Raw genomic sequence first — 25,269 nt, 5'->3', positions numbered from 1 at the left:
GACCAGACAGAGACCCTGAGTCAACCTGTCCAATCCTTTGGACTTTCAAAGAATTATGCTTTTGCTTCCCACAAGAGGCAACCAGAAAACTGGTAAAATACATCCAGTCTGAAGAAGCATTTTGCATGTTCAGCCATACCTGGGCAGACCAGAACTTTAAATAGACGGGCATATAACAGAGGCCTAGGAGACTCTGGCCCGATTAGTCAGTGCCAGAAGTTTGGACCTTGTTCCTCACCTCCTCTTTGAAATCAAGCAGGCAGAAAGAGAAGGGAGTTACAGCCCCACGGCAGTGTTTCTGGGTCCCCGGCAGTTGTACTGTGCAGTCCGTGCCTCTCCGTTTCAGAAAAGCTCCAGCCACTCTGCAGATTCTAGGTAGAGGCCTTCCGCCACTCCCACTGGCTGCCAACAGACCGAACCCCACTGATGTCCAAATGCAAATTGCAGCTTCTAAACACCTGGCATCAATAAACACCAGAAATAAACACCATCTGACTCATTTACGCAGCTCTATGTATCACAAGCTTTCAAATGGTAATTAACCTTCATTTAAACTCTATGTTGATGGTTAAGTCAAGAAATCATTGGCATTTTGATCCAAATAAAACACCACAAAGATTATGCTGGACAAATAAAATAAAAACCAATTTGAATGTTTCCAAGTTCTTAATTTCTAACAATATTCCCTTGTGTACACAGATGAAAGAGCCCAGTACATAATCTCTGTAAACTGTGTTTAAATTAGTTTGTCTTTCTCTGTGGTTAAGCCTCTAACCGTTAAACTTCCCCCACAGAACACAACCTTCAGCACACATGGATCATAAACTACATACACTTCATCATCTCTTTCAAGCTTTACGATTCCAAGAACATCCTGACTGAGGGTAGGGCTGAAAAATTAAAAAATGATCCAATGGCTGTTTCCCAACCCTCTACCTACAGACATGCTTTCCTCAAAAAAGAGAAAAAAGGCAGAAAGAATGTTTTTTCCTGGCATGGGCTTTCCTGACGGCTCAGTGGGTAAAGAACCTGCCTGCCAGTGCAGGAGATGCGGGTTCAACCTCTGGGTCAGGAAGATCCCCTGGAGGAGGAAATGACAACCCACTCCAGTATTCTTGCCTGGAAAATTCCATGGACAGAGGAGCCTGGTGGGCTAGCGGGCTACAGTCCATGCAGTAGCAGAGTCAGACCGGACTGAGCCTGTGTGTGTACACACATGCACACGTACACACACACACACACACACACACACACACACACACTCCTCCTGGCTATCATTTCTGCAAGTGTGTTAAGACAGCAATCTGGTCTCAGGGCCGTCACTGGGGGGCCCCACAGGGGTCCCAGGTGTGGAGACTCCAGACACAACACTGGGCTACCCAAGGAAGTTCCAGAAGGTACTTTCAAGATAAGCAGCTGGTGCTTTGGAGCCTGGGAGTGGGGACAGGGTAGAGGCTGGAGCTGCCACACAGCTCTGGCACTCGCTGTTGTCATAGGGCATCTCCAGCGCCAGCTCTCCAGCACCCCAGCTGGCCTCCTAGATGAGAGAGGGTCAGCCTCGGGGCACCACAAAGGCCCTGCCAGCCCCTGAGCACAGAGCAGCCGTACCCTCAGGCATGCCCCTGGCTGCCAGGCAGGCCACGCTCTTCTAAGAAATAACAAGACCAGAGGGCTTCTTTGGAAGCTTCAGAGGTCTGGGAGCCGTGCACTATGCCCCACACACCCAGAAACAAGGAGAGGCTGTGGGTCCCCAAAATCCTAGTGATGTCCCTCTCTGAGCCTCAGCATCTGGGAAGGCACCAGACATGCCAATGCCAGGCTCAGAACTGATATTCCCTTCTGTTGCATGTATAGATGTGAGAGTTGGACCATAAAGAAGGCTGAGAGCCAAAAAATTCATGCTTTCGAAGTGTGGTATTGGATAAGACTCTTGAGAGTCCCTTGGACTGCAAGGAGATCAAATTAGTCAATCCTAGAGGAAATCAACCCTTAATATTCATTGGAAGGACTGATACTGAAGTTGAAGCTCCAACACTTTGGCCACCTGATGCAAGAAGTCAACTCATCGGAAAAGACCCTGATGCTGGTACAGACTGAGGGCAAGAAGAGAAAGGGATGACAAAGGACAAAATGGTTGGATGGTATCAATGACTCAACAGACATGAGTCTGAGCAAGCTCTGGGAGATGGTGAAGGACAGGGAAGCCTGGCATGCTGCAGTCCATGCGGTCGCAAAGAGTTGGACACAACTGAGCAACTGAACAACAAACTGCCTCCTGACCCTGGGTCGCAGGCCTGGCACCTGTGTCCCTCGGGCACCCACCTGCCACCCTAATCCCTTCCAACCTCTGGGACCAGCCCACTCTCCCATTCATTCATTCACTAGCCTCAAACACCACACCTAATGGAAACAAAAAAGAATTCCTTCATTAAGGGAACCCTGCAGTGCTCCTGTCTGCCTCCCTCCCTTTATCCACCAAGCAAGTCACTTCCAGGGCCATGTAAACCTGAGGACTAAGCCAAACTTGCCCCAGGACACCACTCTGCTTTTCTTCTGTCTCACTGTGATTATTTATCGTCCAATTAACAGGACGGCCCAAGAGCCTTGATAAGAGCATGCCAAGAGGACAGGTCAACTTCAGCGACATGGAGGGCAGGACAGGATGGCCAGACCATGAACTGAACAAAGGTTTCTGCCAGCAAAAGAAAATATCAGGATGCGGAGCACCGAGCCTTTCAGCTAATAAATACTTCCACCGTGTCCATGCCAGGAAATGAAGCATTTCATAGAAAGAGGATGACAAGCAACAACCCCAGAGGCACTGAGGAGCTCGCTCAGCCCTAAGTGTGGGGACTGAGGTGCTGGAATGAAGGCACAATCCCAAGGAGGCCACAAGTTAGCAAGCATGGGGCTCAGCCCACACAAGGCCAGAGCCACGCTCCCCACACCATCAGAATACAAGAAATGTCATCTTCCTCCATACTGGTGCCAGGCCCCATGGCCTCTGGAGATGAGACACAAGCCCTGCCTGCATGCGGAGTAGGTCACCCCTCATCCTTATACATCCTAAACAAGCTCACACACCTAACCCACCACGGGGTTGAGGCACCTGGGGTGTTGATCAGCATGATTAATTTTACATGTCAACTTGGCTGGGCCACAATGCCCAGATAAATGATCAAACTATTCTAGAGGCTTCTGTGAAGGAATGTTTTGAATAACATCACCATTTAAGTTGGTAGACTTTGAGTAATGCAGAAAAGTGAAAGTGTTAGTTGCTCAGTCCTGTCCAATTCTTTGCAACCCCATAGACTGCAGTCACCCCCAGGCTCCTCTGTCCATGGAATTCACCAAGAAAGAACACTGGAGTGGGTTGCCATTCCCTCCTCCAGGGGATCTTCCCGACCCAGGGAGCGAACCTGGGTCTCCTGCATTGGAAGCAGATTCTTTACTGTCTGAGTCACCAGGGAAGCCCTGAGTAAAGCAGATAACCCTCCATAATGTGGGTAGGCCTCATCCAATATGTTGATGGCCTTGGTAGGAAAAATACTGATCTCCCCCTAAGAAAGAGGAATTCTGCCTCCAGCTCACCTTGCAGGTTTCAGACCTGCCAGCCTCCCCAGTTCCCCCCCCCTCCCTTCTCCCCCACCCCACAGCCCATTGGTTCTGTTTCCCTGGAAAACCCTGACTGATACAATCAGGAACACAGCTTCTGAGATACCACCCAGTCTGGGCCACCCCACTCTGGAGCAGAACCTTAGAGTGGAGAGAAGACCCCTCATGAGCACACAGCACCCTGTGAAGGGTCCAGTGAAAGCCATGTGTGAGAATCATCAAGGACACATAGCCCAGCATCTGGCTGGGGTACATAACTGCCTTCTAGGAAAACAAGCTATGTTACTCATGACACTGTGATGAACTGTCACTTATGCACTGTCATTCCAGAGAAGCACGAGCCGTGGAGGGTGTGTGTGTGGGGGGGGGGGGGGCGCGGGGTGGTGTGTTTTATCATTTGGCTAAAAATACAATCAAGATGATGTATGGAAAACTAGTCCTACAAGCCGCCTAGTGGGCAGGAACTCCTAAATCCATGAAAAGCTTTTGGAATGCAGTCCTCCAGTTCTACTACGCAGCATTTTTCAGGAATACATGCACACGCACACACACACACACACACACACACACGCACACACACACACACACATCCAATTACAAATATCACCAATTTCTTTTGGGCCCCACCACTCATGGGCGCCAGGCTTCCCTGGTGGCTCAGCGGTAAAGAATCTGCCTTCAATGCAAGAGACATAAGAAACACGGATTCAGTCCCTGGGTGGGGAAGATCCCCTGGAGGAGGGCATGGCAACCCACTCAGCATTCTTGCCTGGAGAATCTCACGGATAGAGGAGCCTGGTGGGTTACAGTCCATGGGGTCGGAAAGAATCAGACACAACTGAAGCAGTCGAGCAGCAGCAGCATTGATGGATGCTACTGTTTGTCCAGGTGGCCAGGCTGGCACAGTCAAAGCTGATTGATGTCTTTCCCACAGCAATGGACATGAAAGGCTTGGGCCCCTCAGGATACCCCGGATGAATCAAAAAAACCAGGTGATGGTCCCATGGGTCTCCAGTCAAAGTTCATCTGTAACTACTACAAAGTTTATGGATAAAATGCTTTCAAACAGGCTTTTCCCCCTCTCCCTGCAGAATACTCTGATATTAAAGAAATTCCCCAAATCAATAAAATCAGTGAAAGGGAAACAACTCAATTTTTATTAAAGTAGGTGATGACCACGGTCAGGTGTTTCAAGGAGAAAATGCAAACAACCAATAAACCACAAACAAGCGATGGGGTCAGAGACCCATGACTTTCCCTTTTCCTGATCACAGTGGTCAGGACTACACACACCAGAAATGCTCTGGGTGGGTGAGGGAGAAGAAAGGCTCTTGTGAGCTTGAGGGGCACAATACTGTCCTGGCAGGCAGCCCAGCCAACTCCAGTCAAAAGTAAAAATACATACACCCTCTGACTCAAATAGTTCAGTTTTAAGACTCCTACACAAATACTCAGTGGGGGGTGTGTGTGTGTGTGTGTGGGCGGGTGGGTATGTGTGTTAGTCACTTGGTCGTGTCCAACTTCTTGCGACCGCATAGCCTAGAGCCCACCAGGCTCTGTTCCTGGAATTCTCCAAGCAAGAAAACTGGAGTGGGTTGGCATTCCCTTCTCCAGAGGATAGACTCCCATAATATAAGTACTCACTGGGGTACCCCAAGAAAAACTGTCAAGGATGTGACAGACTACAGAGACACCTAAATTTCCACCACGGGGTGAGGGACACAGGCATACGACCCTCACAGACTTGTGCAAGGCTTCACAGTGCAGTGCGGAGCACACATGTCTAGTGCTAAGTGAAAAAAGCAAGTTGCAAAACCTTCTACGGTGTGAACACATCCTTGGGAAACCACCATCTACATATATGTCCTATGTATGTGTACACGTGTGTACATGCATGCGTGTGTATGTGTGTGTGCTTGTGCGCAAAAGGCACAGAGAACACGTACCTTGGGCAAGAGGAGGTAGCTTATACTCTTTGTTTTCTTTCTTCATTTTCAAAACAATAGAAATGCCATTAAAATAAAGGAAAAGTTAGTCAGCATATCTGACTTCCTGTTCACACTAAAGATTCAACGTATTTTTGTAGAAAAGCTACTTAAAAGAAAGGTCCCACTAGCAGAGATAAAAACTCACATAAAAAGATAGAAGGCCCTTTCCTGTTTCCCTTCTGAGTCAATGCAAAATTATTTAACAAAGCAGTGAGTTTCCACCGCACTCTCATTTTGATAACTTCCCACAAAGTCAGAAAGTGGTGGCGGTTTCCATTTTCCTGCTGATAAAGCCTCGATGAACTATATCCTGGAGAAGGTGAATGCCTGCCAGCCCTAGCCCACACCCTTCTCCCTGCCGCTGGCCACGAAGCCAGTCCCCGCCCCACCAGGGCCACCCGCCTCCTCCCAGCCCCACACGGTTCTCTTGCCTTCTCTTGCCTTCTCACTACAGTAGGCGACAAAAAATGTTCAATCAGAGCTTGAGAAGTGATGTTATTTGGAAAAAGGGACTTTGCAGATGTCATTCAGATCACAGAGTTAAGATGCCATCATCCCAGGTCACCTGGATGGGCCCTAAATCCACTAACAAAGGTCCTTGTGAGAGCACCATGGAGGCAAGACACAAGAAAGAAGGCCACGTGAAGACGGAGGCAGGTCCTGGAGGGATGTGGCCACAAGCCAAGGGACACCTGGAGCCAAGAGAAGCTGGAAGAGGCAGGAAGGGTCCTATCCTAGAGCATTCAGGAGGAGCATGGGCCTGCCAAAACCTTGATTTTGGACTCCTGGTCTCCAGAACTGGGCAAGGATAAATTTCTGTTGTTTAAGCCACTCATTTGCGAAGTTTTCTTATGGTGACCCTAGGAAACATGCTTGTACATCATGATTCGATGAGATGTAAGCATGTTTCCCTCATGGTCAGCTAAGGAGAAGACAGAAGGCCTCCCGGCTACAGAGACAATGAAAAGTGTAGGATGAAAACTCAAGTAATTACCGCTATTGCACCTGTTATGATTCACACCCCACCTCCCACCCAGCACCTGTGTCCAGAACTTCTCCCACTTCACCCCAAGGCCCACCCACTCTCTGGGGGAGCCACTGCTGCATGTAACAAACCACCCTGGACTTGGTGGCCCAAGACAGTCCCCACGCTTACAGTCCTTGGGCCAGGAGTCCCGACGGGCCCCAGCAGGACACTTAGCCCAAAGTCTGAGGCCCCTTCTGGGGTCCTGATACCAAGGGCTGAGATCATGTAAAGGCCACTCCCCTCCCAAGTCAGGGCCTGGCGAGGAGGGAGCAGAGGCTGTCCACTGCAGGCCCAGTGCTACATGGCCTTGCGGGGCTCGGGCTTCCTCACAGCATGAGGGCCATCAGCCCCTTACTTAGCATCTCAGGGCTCCAAGATCCAAGCAGTCACAAGGGAGGGCAGACACCACGGCATCTTAGTGACAGCAGTGTCAATGTATTACAGCTACATGCTTTGTTTAAACTGCCACAGCTTTTCTCTCCACTCAGGTTTGGCTATTTCCTGCTGTCCCTGAGTTTCAGCTCAGAGTTCCTGACTTAGACCCCCTCAAGCCCATCCTTGCTGGTCAACACCCACCCCCAACTTTCCCTTCCTGGTGGCACACATCCCTGGTCACTGCAGTTCAGCTGGAGGCACCACACGCCATGGGCTCTCCCTCTACATCCCCATGCCCTGCTGCACACATGGTGCCCGGGACATGCCAGGCATGTCCCCTGCTCACTGAAGGCATGAACAGCAGCACGGCTGAGTGACAGGGTACAGTGCAGCGGGACAGAACTGCGGAGCAGAGAAGAGCCACCACATTTTCATGACCAGGGAGTTTTCTACCAGGCCTTGCTGGGCCCGCCAGATCGGGGGAAGCAGAGGGTAGCAAGGAGCAGGGTGCAGCTGGAGAGACCCCAAGGGGCTAGATGGCAGCAGGGGTGGAGAAGGAGGCCCAAGCCCTTCCCAGGGTGGAGGGTATAGCTCCTGGTGGAGCAAGCTGGAGCCAGGGGTGCCAGCAAGCTAAGTCTGAGACCCCAATTCCAGGAGCCTTGTTACAGATGGAGGCAAGCTGCCCTGGGAAGTGGAACTACAGATAATCGAGGACCCCTGGTGTCCTCAATGGAGAATAAAGGGACAAGAATGTTTACAAACCACATTCATAATGGCCCAAGCCAGAAACCAAGCCAACAGCACAGCGAGTGCATGAACTGTGGTGCGCGCCCCAGATGGATGCTGGAGAGCTGGGATGAGGAAAGAGCCCCGGACGTGCAGCGGGGCCCGAGGCCACTCACAGGAGCTGAGGCACATCCACGCGTGCACTGCAGGATCCAGTGTATGCAAGTCGGACCCAGCCAGAACGCACCTCCGCTGCGCTCAGTGGGGACAGCATCCTTGGGGTGGAGTGCCAGAAGGGCCTGCTAGTGCTCCGGGAGCCTCAGAGTCAGGCTACACTGGTGAGCAAAGCAAGGTCACATGCACATTACTGTAAAAGTGCAAACGCCTCACCAGAGAAGGAGGAAGGAAATGGGAAGATGAAAATAGAGAAGCAAGGGCAGGCTGGACCTTCTGCTGCTGCCGTTTTGTGGGGATCTTCCCTTGCATTTCAAGATGGGAAAAGAAGAGCGGCCACACTGAGCTGGGTGAGGGGACCCACTGCTGAGCAGCCAGTGGTGAGTGGCCATGGAAGAGGTCAGCCTGAAGTCAGGTGGCCTTTGCTGGGGGACCCGACCCCAACAAGCTGGCCCTGGCCCCAGCATTCAGAGGATGCACGCCCTGGTCCATCGGCTACTGCTGTTGGGGCCACTCTCCTGGAGAGAAGATGCCTCAGGACACCAGGGTTGGCCCAGGAACACACAAGGGCACTTGGTCGGGCAGAAAATGACTGACCCCACAGCCCTAAGAGCACGTTTCCTTCAACAGACCCATCCCCCTTCAGCTCTGAGCAAACAGGCATGGCACAAAGAGCAAAGAGAAGCACAGGCCAGGCTGGGACAAGCTCCGGCTGCTCTGGGAAGTGCCCAGCCGTTCTCAGCTGGCGCAGCTAACAGCCGCTGCCAAGCTCGTGGAGATCACTCTGGGTAACAGAAGCCACACCACTGCTCCCTGTGCTCCCGGCCAGCAGGTTGGAGAGACCGGCACCTGGCGTGGCTAATGAAAGGAGCTGTGCTTGGGGAAAGTTTTTCCGTCTTTAGGGACCGCAACATAAATGCTAGAAAAGGCCTGAAAATAGTCCTGACACAAAACATCTTAGCAGAAGTCTGGGCCTTCGGAAAGAGCTGGTATGTGCACACGCTGCGTCCTCTCCCGGGAAGAGAGGAGACTGTGTGTGTGTTCTGGGTCTCACTTGTTTTCGAAGCGGAGTCTGCCCTTTCCACTCACTATAAGTGATGTTCTCTTCCCAGGATGCAAAGTCTGTGCCCACCAGCTCAGGAGGCCACAGAGCCATCACTGCAGACCCGTGGGGACCTGTGTCTCTCAGGCCTGCTCTCCAGGCCCCTCAGCATCTACTTTAACAATCGTGTTCCCATCCCCTCCCGGGTTGCCAGGGAAAACCAAGCCTCGCTCCGTTGGTGGTCCTGTCCACTAAGCGGGAGAGCATATAAACATAAGGCAGGGGGGCCGTGCTTCCAGGGAGGCCCAAGGGAGCCCACATTTGAAACCCAAGCTAGTCCCTCAGGTTTCAAAGACCCGCAGTGATCCACTTCCAAGGCTCAGGGGCTCTGCTTTGACCCAGTTTCCTGGCTCCCGCCTCCCCCTGCCATGTGTGGCCTTTGAGCATGCATTCCTCAGGCGACTGGGGATGGGCAGCTGGGGGGGGGGCGCCCCTCTGCTCCAGGCTCCAACCTGTGCTCAGCGCCAGACTTAGAGAAACCAAAGGAGAGGTCACCACAGCCAGTAGTTGATGCGGGAAATAAAACGACAATACAAAGTCCTCACACATTTGCTTAACGCCGAAAGTTTAAAATGTCCATGCAGTCACACAGAAGGCCAGACGACAAAATGGGGTTCAGTATTTTTCAATCTGGGGGGTGCAAACACAGTTTTTAACAAGATGCAATTGAACAAAATATCAGAGAGTATCATATGTGGTTAGGGGTGAGTGCTCTCCTGAGAAAATTTTTTTAAGTACGGGTGTGTGTATATATACACATGTGTGTGCATGCATATGTACACACATATAAGCAGGTTCACTGCCTTACAGAATAAATGCATGTCTTACTGTGAGCTGCCCTCAGGGTCTGAAAGCAGCCATTAAGTTTTAATATTCTAATAAAATGTTTTCAGCAACATTAGATAAGTACTGAAACCTCTCTGAAGCTTGGTTTTAAATATGATACTGAAATCTATCAGCATCCCAGTTCAAAGATAACCAAGAAGGGATATTTCACTTGTCACCTCATTTTGTAATCCCACAGCTCCCAGATGCTGCTGACCCCACTCATGAACGGTCAGGCCTTCCAGAGGCCACACACACACACGACACAAGCCACACTCTCGGTCAAACCCAGGCCGTCCATCAGAGCAGGCTCTTGCTGGAGCCAGGCATGGAGGAGGGCAGTGGGCCCACCCCCGGCGCAGGGCTCATGGCGGCCACACACTCTCAACTCAAGCATCTCCTCTCACTCTGTCTGGACAGGCCAGCGTATGTTTCCCATTTAAAAGCACAACAGAAAGAACTCCCACCTGCTTTTTAAACAAGGCAGGTATAACAGGTCTATGAAAAGTGTCAGACTCTCAAGGCATATGACGTGTGTGTGTGCGCGTGTGATCTACAGTTGTGTTTTTTCCATTTTTCCTTTATTGCTGCAGAAAACTGGAGTCGTGCAGACAAGCACCAAGGAGAAAACAAAAACCACAACGTCAACGAACTACGTGACCCTCCCTTCTGGACAGTCTGCCTAATGCTTCCTAGACAAATTATGGGTCCTCACTGTATGCCCTGGTTTAGGAATAGTTCCTAGTACTTGATGTGATACATCATCATATTTTATACTATTATTTTTAGAGGCTGGCTAGCCTAACTGTATCTCCTCATCTCTGACCATCTGTCAGTGGCTTTCAGCTGGTATCTGGGTTTTCTGTTTATCAACACCTGACACCCTTTCTAATAAACGCTTCTTCACAACCATGATTCCTCAGCATAAATTTCCAGACAATGAACTGAAATGGCCGAGGGTACAGGTATCCTTAAAATTTTTTAAATACCTCGACCAGTGGCCACCCCTCAATGTGCGCATCAGATGCTGTGTCTGGCAAGCACCCCTCCCCGCAGGCTTCAAGCCACAGCCCCCATGTTCACATCCTGGGTCCACCACTCCTTGGTTTCTCCGTTTTCAACATCCTCACCTGGAAAAGACAGGACTCTCCCAGCCTGATAGAGCTGTGGTTAGAACTCCACGAGACAGGCATAGTAGGCTGGTGGCAGGTCCTTGACAATGAGATCACCATGAATATCGCTATGTCACTCTTTCCCATAATGGCCTCCCTGTCTTCATCCTCATCTTTCTGATTCATAAATCAGGTGTCAGAGTCACCGCTCACTGTGATTCTGCTCACATCAATTACTGCTCAAACCCCTGCAAAATTAGGCAGAGTGAAAGAAGCTGGACCCAGAGGCTGTACGTTGTGTGACTCCACTTATACATCATCCTGGAAAAGCCTTAAAGGATGGAAAACAGATTCGTGGGTGCTGGGAATGGGCGGGGTGGGGAAGGATCTGACTCTGGAAGGACACAAGGAAATCTATGGAGTTACATGATTTTCTGTATCTTGATCTGGTGATTGTTACATAACTATGTTTCAAAACTCATAGAACAGGAAAATGGGTGCATTTTGCTGAACGCAAATTGTCGCTGTTGTTCAGTCTCTCAGTAGTGTCCAACTCTTTGCAACCATGCGGAGTGCAGCACTCCAGGCTTCCCTGTCCTTCACCATCTCCTGGAGTTTGTTCAAACTCATGTCCATTGAGTCAGGGATCCTATCCAACCATCTCATCCTCTGTCATCCCCTTCTCCTCCTGCCCTCAATCTTTCCCTGCATCAAAGTCTTTTCCTGTTCTCATCAGGTGGCCAAGGTATTAGAGCTTCAGCATCAGTCCTTCCAATGAATATTCAGGGTTGATTCCCTTAAGGATTGAATGCAAATTATCCCTCAGTAAATCTCACTTTAAAACAAACAACAACCCTGCAGAGAAGGAAGTCTATGCTATGTGGCCTGGAATTCCTTGTCTCTTGGCCAGCTGCTTTCCTTCCTATTTTTCACTGGCTCCAAAATCTGTCATGTACAGAACGCCCTCCATACCTGCAGGTCCACCCAGGGTCCACACCAAACTCAAAGCCCCATCAAGGCCACTGGCCTGGTGTTCTCCATACAGACCCTGTGTTCAGACAAGGGCCCTGTATCCTTCTCCACTCTTTCAGATCCTCCTTCTCTTCCTTCTGTGAGACCTGCCCAGACCACCAGTAAGTAAAGCTTATCCCTCCTTCCTCTGCGTCAAAGGCTCTCAATTCTGGCTGCACAAGAATTACCTGAACAGCTGTCAAAACCACACATCCACACCCTCCCTCCCATCCCAGGAGATTCTGTTGTAACTGGGCGGGTGTGGAGACAGACACGGGGGTTTTGTTCTGCTTCATTTTTTCAAGAATCCCAGGCTCAGAAATGAAAGAGGGAAAACCATGCAAATCCCAAGGCATTAAAATGATAATAGGGGAATATTATAAACAACCTCATGCCAACAACTTTGACAACTTAAGTGAAATGGGCAGATTCCTTGAAACACACAGATCACCAGGACTGACTCAAGAAGAAACAGAAAGTCTTCATAGCTCTATGTCAATGAACTGAATTCATAAAGGAAATCCAGGACAGCTTAACTAATAAATCCTGTTAAATGTTTAAGGAAGAAACAATGTCAGTCCTACACAAACTCTCAATAATAAATGAAGAAGAAACACTTCCCAAATTATTGTGTGGGGCCAACATTACCCTGATACAGAAACCAGACAGAAGGATTACAAGAAAAGATTATAATATCTCTCATCAATATAGTTCTAAATATTCTTAACAAAATTGTAGCAAATTGAATCTAGCAATACCAAAAAAAGATAATAATATCATGACCAACTGGGGTTTGTGCCAGGGATGAAATATTGTCCAACATTCAAAAATTAACTACTGTAATTTACCATATTTATCAAAAAAAGAGGAAAAACCATATGATCATCTCAACAGATACAGAAAAAGCATATAACAAAACTGAACATCCAGTAATGATAAAAACTCTATGCAAACTAGAAAATTCCCTCAACCTCCAAAAATGCATTCACATAAAATCTTCACCTAACATCATATTCAATGAAAAGATATTAAGTTCCTTCTTCCTAAGATTGGGAACAGGTGAGTGTCCATCGTCACCATTTCTGTTAAACACTGCACTGAACATCCTAGACAATGGAATAAAGGAAGAAAAAGAAATAAAAAGCATTTAAACTGAAAAGACAGAAGTAAAATGGTTCCTATTTATAACTGTCAGGATTATCTTTGTGTAAAAATCTTAAAGGACTACAAAAAGGCTACTGAAACAAATAAGTGAATTTAGAAAGGTCACAAGATAAATAAACAATATAAAAATCAACAGAATTTCTATACAGTAACAGTTCAGTTCAGTTGAGTCACTCAGTCATGCATGACTCTGCAACTCCTTGAACGGCAGCATGCCAGGCTTCCCTGTCTATCACCAACTCCGGGAACTTGCTCAAACTCATGTCCATCGAGTCGCTGGTGCCATTCAACCATACAATATTCCAACAGTAGAAATAAACAATTGGAAAATTAAAAATTTAAAACCCAATTGTAACATTTAAAATCACAAAATACTCACGAATAAATGTGATAAAACTCATACAAGACCTACACTGACTACTACAAATCACTGCTAAGAGAAATGGAGGAAAGTGAATACAGAAGGAAAGACAGTCCATGATCACTGGCTGAGACTCAATATTGTTAAAATAACAATATTCCTCAAGTTGATCTAAGGAGTTAATGCAATCCCACTCAAAATTGAAGCAGGCATTTTTGTAGAAACTGGCAAGCCGATTTTAAACTTATATGGAAATGTAAAGGATCTAGACTAGATAACACAGTTTTGAAAATGAAGCACAACTGGAAGGTTCACTACCTGACTTCAAGAATTACTGTAAAACAACAGTCATGAAGACGGGCTAGTTTCTAGGCCAGTGGTGAATAAGCCAAAATGGACTAGAACTGAGTCCTGAAACAGAGCCACACAGATTCTCAATTACTCTTCAAATGCGCGGGAACAACTGGGTATACGCACTCAAAACAATGAACCTCAATCCTAAACTCTTTCCAGTTAAAAGGTAACTCAAAACAGATAGCAGATAAAAGCTAAGGCCATAATGCCTTCAGAAGAAAACACAGGAGAAAATCTTTATGATGATGGGTGAGACAAAGTTTCTTAAACAGGACACAAAAAGCACAAACCACTAGCTAAAGACAGTTGATATAAATGGACTTAAAACTAAAAATGTCTGCCCTTTGCATGATATCATTAATCAAATAGAAAGGTAAGCCACAGAGAAAACAATATTTGCAATACAAATATCTATCAAACTGAATCCAGAACACGTAAAGAACTCTTAAAAACTCAAATATAAGAGATAAATAGCCCAACTAAAAAGTCAGCAGAAGATTTTAACAAAACCTAAAAGAGCTAATAAATACAGGAAAAGATACTCAACTAGAACATCTATGGTAGAGCACAACTCCCACCAGAGTAACTAAATTTAAAAAGACTGATGACAGCAAGTGTTGGCAAGGATGTGAAATAACTGCTCCCACGTTAGCAGTAGGGATGTAAAATGATACAACCACTTTGGAAAACAGTTTGCCAGTTTCTTACAAAGTTAAAGATACACTTACCACACAGCCTCACAATTCTACTGGTTCAGTAGTTACTCAAGAGAAATGAACATGCATGTCCACTCTCAGATGTGCATACAAACGAATACAGCATTCTTTATATCCCCTTTTTTTATAGCCGTAAAATACATATAAGATAAAATTTACCATTTAAACCATTTTAAAGGATAGGCAACCATCACCACTCTCTAGTTCCAAATCATTTTCATCACCTCCAAAGGAAACCCCATACATATTAAGCAGTCACTCCCATTCTCCCCTTCCCCAGGCCCTGGCAAGCACCAGCCTGCTTTGTTTTGTCTCAATAGATCTGCCTATTCCAGACATTTCGTATAAATGGAATCATACAATGCACTTTTGTGTCTGACTATTTTTACTTAGTAAAATGTTTTTAAGGGTCATCCATGTTGTAGCACATGTCAGTACTTCATTTCTTTAATGGCTAAGTAATATTCCATTGCCTGGATGGACCACATTTATTTATTCATTCATCCACTGACAGGCATTTGAGTTGTTTCCCAAATTGTGAGTTAGCACTGCTATGAACAATTGTGTACAAGTTTTTGTTGGAACATCTATTTTCAATTCTTTTGTGTATTTACCCATGAGTAGGACTGCTGGGTCACATGACATTTCTGTGTTTAATTTTTGGAAGAATCCCTAAATTATTTTCCAAGTTGCTGCACCATTTTACATTCTCGAAGTAACGTGTGAAACTTACACCTTTTCCATATGCTCACCAACACTTACTATTTTCCTTTTTTTTTTTTTTAAATAAAAGTCATTCTTCTAAATAAAAGAGGGAAATAGTATCTCACTGCGGTTTGATCTTGCACTTCCCTCGTGACTAATGATGTTGAGCATCTTTTCATGTGCTTGTTTCTCATCTGTCTGTCTTCTCTGGAGATATTTTTGTTCATGTTTTAACTGGTTGTTCTTTTGTGTTGTGCTGTAGCTTGCGGCACTTTTATTCATAATAATCTCGAACAGGAAGCAATCCCAACATCCACCAGCAGGTGAATAAATCAATAAATCATGGCACACCCACGTGATACAACAGGATTCAGCAATAAAAGACGGAAAGTACAACACACAGCAAAACCCAAGAATCTCAGAGATGCGCCAAGGGAAAGAAGTAAGAAATCTACAATACATGCTTCCGTTCTGAAATGCTTAAAGAAACCAATCTTCTAATAGTCTAATCTCAACAGATCAGTGATTGCCTGGGTGGAGGGTTGAGTGCAAAGAGGCAACAGGGAGTTTGGGGAGAGTTCATAGGCTAAACAATCTCTGTTGAAACTGCTCGACTGCTACAGCAGCTGGACAGCAGCCAGGGACGGTAGGTGCATGAACGCGTGAGGTGCACCCTCACCTGCAGAGTTTATCCACTGTCGGCCTCCATCACATCACGGTAGCAGCTGCATAACTGGATACCTTTGTCAATACTCACTAAACAGTGCCTTTAATAGTATGTAATTATACCTCAGTAAAACTGGTTAAAGAAACATTGGTTCTACAGGTGAACATCCCAAGTCTAATGTGCATCCAGAGTGGGCCCACTGGCCCTGCCTCTCCCCTCCTGTCTGCCCTCCAGGATGCAGTACCCGCAAAGGCAAGCCCTGCTTGGCCCAAGCTTGGAAGTGAAAGTGAAAGTCACTCAGTTAAGTCTGACTCTTTGCAAACCCATTGTCTGTCCATGGGATTCTTCAGGCAAGAATACTGGAGTGGTTTGCCATTCCCTTCTCCAGGGAATCTTCCCCACCCAGGGGCTGAATCTGGGTCTCCTGCATTGCAGGCAGATTCTTTACTATCTAAGCTACAAGGGAAGCCTGCATAACTGTATACGTTTGTCAAAATTCACTGAACAGTAACCTTTTATTGTATGTAAATTATACCTCAATAAAACTGGTTAACGGAACTGTTTCTACAGGCAAGCACCCTAAGTCTAAAGGGCATCCAGAGAGAAGCTCTTCTGTCTGCCCCTCAGGGTACACCTCCCAACCACAGGCTGTGCTTAGCCCAACCTTGGAAGTCAAAGTGTTGGTCACTCAGTCATGTCCAACTCTGTGTGACCCCACTGACAGTAGCCCACCAGCCTACCCTGTCCATGGAATTCTTCAGGCAAGCATACTGGAGTGGGTTGCAATTCCCTTCTCCAAGGGATCTTTCTGAACCAGAGACCGAACCTGGGTCTCCTGCCTTGCAGGCAGATTCTTTACCACAGAGCTTCTGGTTCAGGGGTCCTGGGGGTGGAGGTAAAAACCTGCACCTGCAGCAGGGTCTGGAAATACAATGCTGCTGGCACAGGGACCACACCTGGAGACAGGCTCTCTCCCTCACTCACGTGGCGCTCAGCGGATGCGGAATCAGGGCGGTGTTAATCCATCACACGCAGGCCCTCGCTAGTGACCGGGCCCTGTGTGTAGGGATGCCAGGCCAACATAAGAGGGAAATGCTCACATCCTGGCTGCAAGGACACGGCCCCACTTTCAGCCTCAGTTTCTGCCCAGGCTCATCAGGTCAGCAGACCAGGCCTCCTTCACCCTCCTCCTGTCACTCAGATGTCCTCTCAGCCAGAAGGGCATCCACTCCTGCCAGGGAGCCTGGCAAACTCAGCTCTCCAGACTTCCTATGCTCAGCACCCAAGAGGGCTTCATCAGCCCCTGGGCACCCACCGCCATGCTCAGAGGTTCCGCTGTCACGAGCTTCCATAACCATTTTCTGCCATCTTGACCCCTTCTGAGGACCCCAGGGCCAATCAGAGAAGTGGGGCACCTAAGAGGCTGATGACAGTTTGCTTGCGGGGGAACAGTGGCCACTCGTCTGTCCCCCTCCATCTCCCTCATTGGAGGACATGGGCAAGGCCCCCACCCTACTTCCTTCACTCTTCCCCCTACTCCATCTTTCCCATCAGGACCAAAACCTGAAACACAACCCCTTATGCCCATCAGCAACTCCCGCATCTTTCAGCCCCCTTTCCCAGAAAAATTCTCGAAAAAACTACCAATTCCTGATGTCCTGAGCTCCACTTGCCACCTTGTCTTGGCCCAACACTCCCACCCCTCTTGTCAGGACACTGACAACCTCCATGTTTCTAAGGTCAATTCTCCAAGGATAATTCTCATTCCTCATCTAGCTGGCTCCCTCGGCCAGACAGCCCATTCTCTCCATGCACACTCTTCCAGTGGCCCTGGATGCCCCAGACCCCTCTGGCTTTCTCCTGCCCTGATGACATTCCTTCTTGGTTCCTTGACCTTGGACCTCTCCTCTCCTCCTCTGCCATCTTGTGCCGACTCAGCTTTAAAAATATCACCTTTGTGCTGGCAACAGCCAGACCCATATCGGACCCAGGCCACTCCCTCCAACTCCACCCTTGCTTGCCCAACAAGCCCCTTACCACCTCCACGTGGACAGCAGTGGAGGTCATAGGTACCACCCTCCCAAATCCCCCAAAGCTGCTCTGCCCATTGAGACCCCATTTCAGAGTGACGCCCACTCCATCCCTCGGGCTGCCTGAGCCAAGAATCTCAGGGTCACCTTGGACTCTTCTATTAAGCCAATCATCCCAATGGCTCCATCTTCACAACACACCAGAATCCAGCCAGACCCACCACCTGCACAGGCCTGCTCCTCTGCTCCAGCCACACCTGCCCTCTGGCCTTGCTAAAGCATGCCAGGACATCCCCCTGGTCATTCCTCACCTCTTCCATCAGCCCACCAGTCACCTGGTTTTGAATCTCAAACATTCTCAAACTGTGAGCATCTGGACCCCACACTGGCTTTCTCCATGGCACTATGGCCCCAATGCGTTACATTTGGATTTACTTCCTCTCCTTAGCCTTCCAGCACCCACTACTTGACCATAAGTGCCAAGCTGGCAGGGCCTTCTATCTCTTGGTTTCTTGCTGTAATTGGAGCTCAGTAAACATTTGCTGGACGGAGTGGTGGGACTTCATGAAGTGGAGGTGAAAGGGGCCTTGCTAAGTTGCTTCAGTAGTGTCCAGCTCTGTGTGACCCTATGGACTACAGCCTGCCAGGCTCCTCTGTTCATGGGATTCTCCAGGCAAGAATATGCCACGCCCTCCTCCAGGGGATCTTCCCAACCCAGGGATCGAACCTGCATCTCTTATGTCTCCTGCATTGGCAGGTGAGTTCTTTATCACTAGCACCACCTGAGTACCTAATTTCTTTGCCTCAAAAAAGATGAATGATGGGACCTCACCTACAAAGGATACAGACCTCCTGGGTGCCCCAAATGCCCAGACAGCACAGCTCTATTCAGACAGGATCCCTAAGGCCTCTGGAAAGGACTGAGATGCAGAGAACACATCTGATCTCAATGGAAAAATGAGCCATGCGCCTACAGTCTGTTCTGATAGCAGGCAGCTCATGGCCATGCAGACGAGACCCCAGGCTCAGAGCACAGCCGCCTCACTGCAGGCCGGGCTGTGGCCGCCCCACAAACATGGAAAATACTAGTAAACAACAACAACAACAACAACAAACAAAACTCCCAAACACATGGTGAGAACAAAGTGGGGTCCAGCTGAGGCCCTTATTCAGAGTAGGCCTCCGGGAACGTAGTGTCCTTGCAAACAGAATCAAAAACATGCTTCAGAGCCAAACAACACCCAGATGCTAGATCAAAGCCAATTACATTCTGGTACTTAAGCAACTCAAATTTCTTGTAATAGGACAGGAAAATGGAGGGGGCGGGAAGCCCTGAGGATTCCAGGCAACTTGTACTTTTTTACTCCGTGGACTTAGCATTTTTATGGGTTTTGTTGTTGCTGCTGCTGTAGAGGAAAGTTACTTAACATATTCTCTACTAAATGAGAAAACAGCAACTGCTGACGATGAGTGGAACAGCCCCACAGTGGCAGGTCACCCAACTAGCAGTGGGAATCCACCCAAGAAGGCTCTGGACTGTCACTGCTTTTGTTGCTGGGTCAAGTCCCATGGAACGAAATGTGCTTCCCCACTTAGACCAGGACCATGGTGGGTCTGAGCTAAGGGTCTTCCCCATCCCATGGCGCAGGCCCAGCATGGTACCTCAGCTTACTGCCCAAACTGAGGAACGGCATTCCTGTTAAATTTTCAGGGTCTGAGTCTCGTCCCCCCTATTGCTGAGGTCAGGGTACTGGTGTCTCTTTTTCAGGGCCCACAGAGCACAGGCTCAGAGCAAAAATGGCTGTGGACTCACTGCCTGCCTCACTGAAGCCACATCATGTTGTTATGTTGTGTAGGAACACGAATTCCTACAAGTCAAATCCATTTCGAATAAATTTAGATTTAGAAACTTAATGTTTAGAACAGGGACTTCCATGGTGGTCCAGTGGCTAAGACTCTGAACTCCCAATGCAGGTGGGGCCTGGGTATGATCCCCAGTCAGGGAACTAGATTCCACATGCCAAAACTAAAGAACCTGCATGCCACAACAAAGACTGAAGATCCCAAGTACCACAGCTAAGGGCCCGTGCAGCTAAATAAATAAATATTGTAAAACACCCAGGTTATTCTATTCCCTAAGGGCTTCCCTGGTGGCTCAGATGGTAAAGGATCCACCTGCAATGCAGGATACCTGGGTTCAATCCCTGGGTTGGGAAGATCCCCTGAAGGAGGGCATGGCAACCCACTTCAGCATTCTTGCCTGGAGAATCCTCATGGACAGAGGGGCCTGGTGGGCTACAGGCCATGGGGTCGCAAAGAATCGGACACGAGTGAGCAACTAAGCACATTCCCTAATGGAAATCCCTTCTTACAAATACATTTTATCATTACAAAAACAATCCCACTATAAAAGAAACAAACCACATGGAAATAGGTGAGGGGATAAAAGGCTAGATTCCCCTTCCTCCTTCCTGCCACCCCCTTCTCAACCCTCTGCCAACACCCAAGCACACACAACTCACATTCACACATATATCCTTCCCTCCCATCCTGGTCACCAGCTGGACAGCCACTCTTGCTCGGAGCTGTGTCCCTAGAGTCTGGAGCAGCACCTGCCCTCCTCGTCCACCTCGGGTGCTCTGTCATCGTCTGTTTGACACACAGAGTCTGTCATTCCAGACGCTTCTATACTTTATTACCTATACATGTGTAAATGGGATCACTCTATACAGTCCACACTAAGGAGCAATGTTTTCACTTAACTCATCAGCACTTCATTTATTTTTTAAATTTTATTTTATTTTTAAACTTTACAATATTGTATTAGTTTTGCCAAATATCAAAATGAATCCGCCACAGGTATACCCGCGTTCCCCATCCTGAGTAAACCTCAACTATTCCATGAAGTGAAGGATCCTATGGCATTTGAGAGGGGGAAATGGGATTCTTAGATCATTAACTATTTTATGATAAAGACTTTTAAAGACTAAAGACTGAAGAGACTAACAAACCCTCAGGTACCATCACCCAGAGCGAATAACCGTTCAACAATGGTCAGTGCTGCCCCCTCCATCACCCAACCCATCCCCCACCCACGCTAATCTGAAACAGCTCTCAAACACGGCTCTCACTTCCTCTGCAGATCACTCCAGCATCTACAGCTAAAGGGTAAAGACTGTGTGAACATAACCAAAATACTGTTGTTAAGGAATATAATTATCTTTTAAAATCATTGTTCACTCAACAAACGCCCAACTGTCTCTTTAAATACCATCATTTTTGAAAGGAATGTTTCTTGGCTCAAATGCTGGTTAACTGCATTTCGTTCAAAGCTGCAATCACGAGTAATACATAGAAGTGACCTGGGGAAGGGGTGAAGTCTCCACTTTCATAGACAGCATCTGAGACTTTTAGACCAAATAAAGGACCCGGTCCTACTGGCGGATCACAGGGCATGCTGGAAGGCAGCTATGGGGGAATGACTCCTGGGCTGCTGTGATGCCTGGTCTAGGTACAATATCGCCAGGTAAAAGACCATGCACTCAGGAAGGGACAGGCAATTCAAAGTGAGCCACTCCAAGGAGTTGCGATGAGCCACTTTGCTTATCCCAAAGATCACCTTAATTGGTGCACTGAACAATGCCAGCCCAGCTCCAGGCACGGCCCACTCACGTGCTATCTCCACTTGACTGAATCAGCAGATACTTCCTCCTAATAAATCTCTTGGAGAAGGCAATGGCACCCCACTCCAGTACTCTTGCCTGGAAAATCCCATGGACGGAGGAGCCTGGTGGGCTGCAGTCCATGGGGTTGGGAAGAGTCGGACACGACTGAGCAACTTCACTTTCACTTTTCACTTTCATTAATTGGAGAAGGAAATGGCAACCCATTCCTGTGTTCTTGCCTGGAGAATCCCAGGGACGGGGGAGCCTGGTGGGCTGCCGTCTATGGGATCGCACAGAGTCAGACACGACTGAAGCGACTTAGCAGCAGCAGCAGCAATAAATCTGCACTTCTCTCCATCACCTTTGACAGCAGGCAGGCTGCAATGGCCACGGGCTGTGCTGAGTCTCCAGTGCAGAGAAGCCTGCCTGACCGGCCCACTCTCGGGTGACGCCCCGAGACATCCCTGAATGGTCAAGGGCCCCAGAGGCACAGGTGGAGCAGGGGAGACTGCACCTGCCGAGCCCCACAAAGGACAGCAGTCTTTCTCCCTGTAGCCACCCTCGACAGTCAGTTGATGGCAAATTCATTTGTGTATTTTCACATGGCCAGCTTCACCCCATGGCCACCCTGCAGGCCTGGATGGTTAACTTGGTCACTGTTGTCACTCCCAGAAGACACTGGGATGGGGGGCCGGGGGCACAGGGATGCACCACCTGCCACATCACCTTCTCAGGAGTTCTTTTGAACAAATTGTTAGCATGAGGGGAAGGTCGCTGTGAATTAAGGAACACTTGGGAAGCCAATACACATATGCAGCAGCAGGGGCCTAACCCAGGCACACTGGGGACGCCTGGTGGTGGGAGGGGACACGGAGCCCAGTTGCCAATCCAGGAGCCCCAGGCTCACCACACAAGGGATCAGGAAGAGGCTCCTGGCCACACCCATCCCCCCCCACCAGAAACAGAACCCAGAGGGAGGGGTGGGAGGCCTGAAACTGTCCGTGCTCAGTGTGGGAGAAGCAGGCTCTCTTTGGAAGCACAGAGGACCAATGAAAAAACCATTGATCTCTGCAACACATTATTGATTTCGCTATGTGCTGGCACCAGCGGATGGTCCTTCCCCCCTCACTCAGAGCCAGCCATTAGCATGCGCTCCCAAGACTGGCCTAGACATCCCTGCCTGGTGAGGGGGGAGGGCGCTTGAGATGAAACCTGCCTTGGCTAACCCACAGGGACTGGATCACGAGTGGATGATGTCATTATGGTCATCTCCCTGCCCCCAGACCCACTGGACAGCTGTGCGGCGTGGCCCTGCACCCCACTCCTGAGCTGGGGTGGATGTACCATCTGCCAGGACCCCAAAGAAGGCTGTGAGAGCACCCCAGTTACCAGCAGAGGGATAACGCTGCATTTTCCAGCAATCATAGAGAGCCAGTACCTCTCGAATGCCAGCTCACGGTCCTATAACATGGCTCAAGAGTAGACCAGAGCTGGGTTGCCTCTCAGCATCAGCAATTTTTCTTTCTTTATTTGGTTTACTCGCTGTTCATAATACAAACTTTTTTTTTCTTTGCAATCTGAAGGTCTACACTCTTGGTGGGAAGAGTCTTTGTCCCCAGAAATACCCCAGTGAATCCCTTCACCATCCCCTCATCCCTGCAGGCTTTCCCCCTGGTAGGACTGGCTGCCTGGAGTACTCTGAGCAGGTCTGTTTTATTCTTCTTTATTCTTGCAGACGATGTGCACAGACACCAACGGTTCAAGTGACAATCGGGGCATTATCTCGGCCAGAATCCTGGCCCCAGCACTGACTGAGGCAGCCTGTTTCTGGGACACAGTAAACATTCCCAAAATACAGCGCCCAGGCAGCCAGAAGGCAGGCCCCAGGCCTGGGGCAGGTATGAGCTGACAGGCTACCGATGTCACTTCACCCTTGGAAAGGAAACTTCCGCTCGGTGGCGCCTAGTGGATCTGAATAGACTCAGAATGGGGGGGCCAGCCACTTGGCCACAGTCCCCAAGTCCTGGATGTGCTTAACATAAGTGGTGGTTTTCAAATCAAAAGCTGAACAACTTTGCATAGCATATGCGCTCCAGAAAGCGGCGACCCTTGCCCTAGACCACAGGCCTCGTTTTTGGTGAACTGCCCGCCTCCAGACGCCCACACACCCCCATCCCCAATACTAAATGAAATAAAACGAAGGGGACCACCACGATCCAACCCTCCTTTCCACTGTCTGCCCTGGCAAAACCCCAGTGGATTCAGCCTCCTGCAGTTCACCAGGCGGCTGCAACAGGTGCAGCCCTAAGCTAAGGCTGCTGATTCTCCTTGGCTATTCTAGAATCACGCAGCCAAAACCCAAAAGGAAGCCGAGGCCTGCAACACTCACTGCCAGGGCCCCGACCTGCCCCACCTGTCTGAGTGCGCTGCTCGGGGTCTAGCGCCCGGGGGCCGCGGCCCCGCCGACAGAAATAGAAGCCGCGGGGCCGGGCCAGGCCTGAATGGCCGGAGTGGGGCGGGGGCCGAGCGGACAGGAGCCGCGGGTCAGGCAGAACACACCGCCCCCGCCCCGGGCCAGGGTCAGCCGCGCGCCCCGAGCCCCAAGCGTCGCCGAGCCACCTGCGCGCCGGGGCAGGGAGGCAGCCGAGGAGGGGAGGGGTCCTGGGGGGTCCTGGGAGGGGACTCAAAGAGGGGTCTCGGGAGAAGTCAGGGAGCTCCGGGAAGGGGGCTCCGGGGAGGCCCCGGGGGTCCTGGGAGGAGTCAGGGGGCTTCGGGGCGGAGGCTCCGGGCGGGCTCGGGGGCCGATTCGGGGAGGGTCTCGCCGCCCCCGCGCACCTGCACCGCCCGCGCCCGCCCTCTACCCGCCAACCCTTACCTGGCGCGGCGTGTCCTGGCCGCGCGGCCCCGCGGTGCCGGGCCAGGCGAGCGCGGGCGCAGGAATGGCGGCGGCAGAGGCGGAGGCGACCGGCTCGGAGGCCCGGCGCGGAGGGGCGGCGCGGCCAGGCGACTCGGGGATGCTGCGGCGAGGGAGGGCGCGGAGGCCGGCGCGGGAGGGAGGGCGCGGGGCTGCGCGCAGGCCCCTCCTCCGCTCCCCTCCTCCCTTCCCGCCTCCTCTCGCTTCCCTTCCCCCTCTCTCCTGCCTCCTCCTCCTTGCCGCCCGGCTCCCCGCCCTACTTCTCATCCCCCACCCGCTCCGTCCCTCCCCTTTTCCCTCCCCTTTCTTCACCTTCCTGCACTCCTCCACTCCCTCCATCTCCACCCGCCCCTACCACCTTCCATCTCCACTCTTTCCCTCTGATATCTTCTCTCCCCACCTTCCACCTTTCCCCCTTAACCCCCAAGCCCCCAAAGGCTAACCTCTGCCCTGGCCAGGCCTCTGCTGGGTCCAACACACGTTCTGATGACATGCGCAGTTACCCCCTCCTCACCATCTGCTAATGAAGTATTGCCCCTTCTGGGAGCCTGACCTGACCTCACCCTCTCGAGCCTCCACCCTCCTCCAAATCTCCAAGGTTTTGCGAACTCCCAGGCTCTGATGCTGTTCTGCTGGGGACCTGACCTGCCCAATGGGTGGAAAAAGCATGTGGTCTCTGAGGACGCTTGCTCCTTTGCTTCTAAGCAAATCTAATTTGGATAAGAACATTTCAAACCA

General features: G+C 49.7%; 1 protein-coding gene across 10 annotated transcripts in view; it reads right to left on the bottom strand.

Moving 5' to 3' along the window:
* Positions 1–24,665, bottom strand: part of SEMA4D (semaphorin 4D) — a 126,504-nt gene extending 101,839 nt beyond the window's left edge. For 9 of the 10 annotated variants that reach the window (XM_059889302.1, XM_024996006.2, XM_059889298.1 and 6 more), the window contains exon 1: positions 24,493–24,665. The gene's annotated coding sequence lies outside the window, so the exon portion shown is untranslated. 10 annotated transcript variants of the gene reach the window in all.
* Between the last annotated feature and the right edge of the window lie 604 nt (positions 24,666–25,269).

Source organism: Bos taurus, chromosome 8, assembly GCF_002263795.3.
Source record: "Bos taurus isolate L1 Dominette 01449 registration number 42190680 breed Hereford chromosome 8, ARS-UCD2.0, whole genome shotgun sequence".
Lineage (NCBI taxonomy): Eukaryota > Metazoa > Chordata > Mammalia > Artiodactyla > Bovidae > Bos > Bos taurus.
Note: the sequence above shows the minus strand (reverse complement) of the source record. Positions and strands in the feature narration are given on the sequence as shown.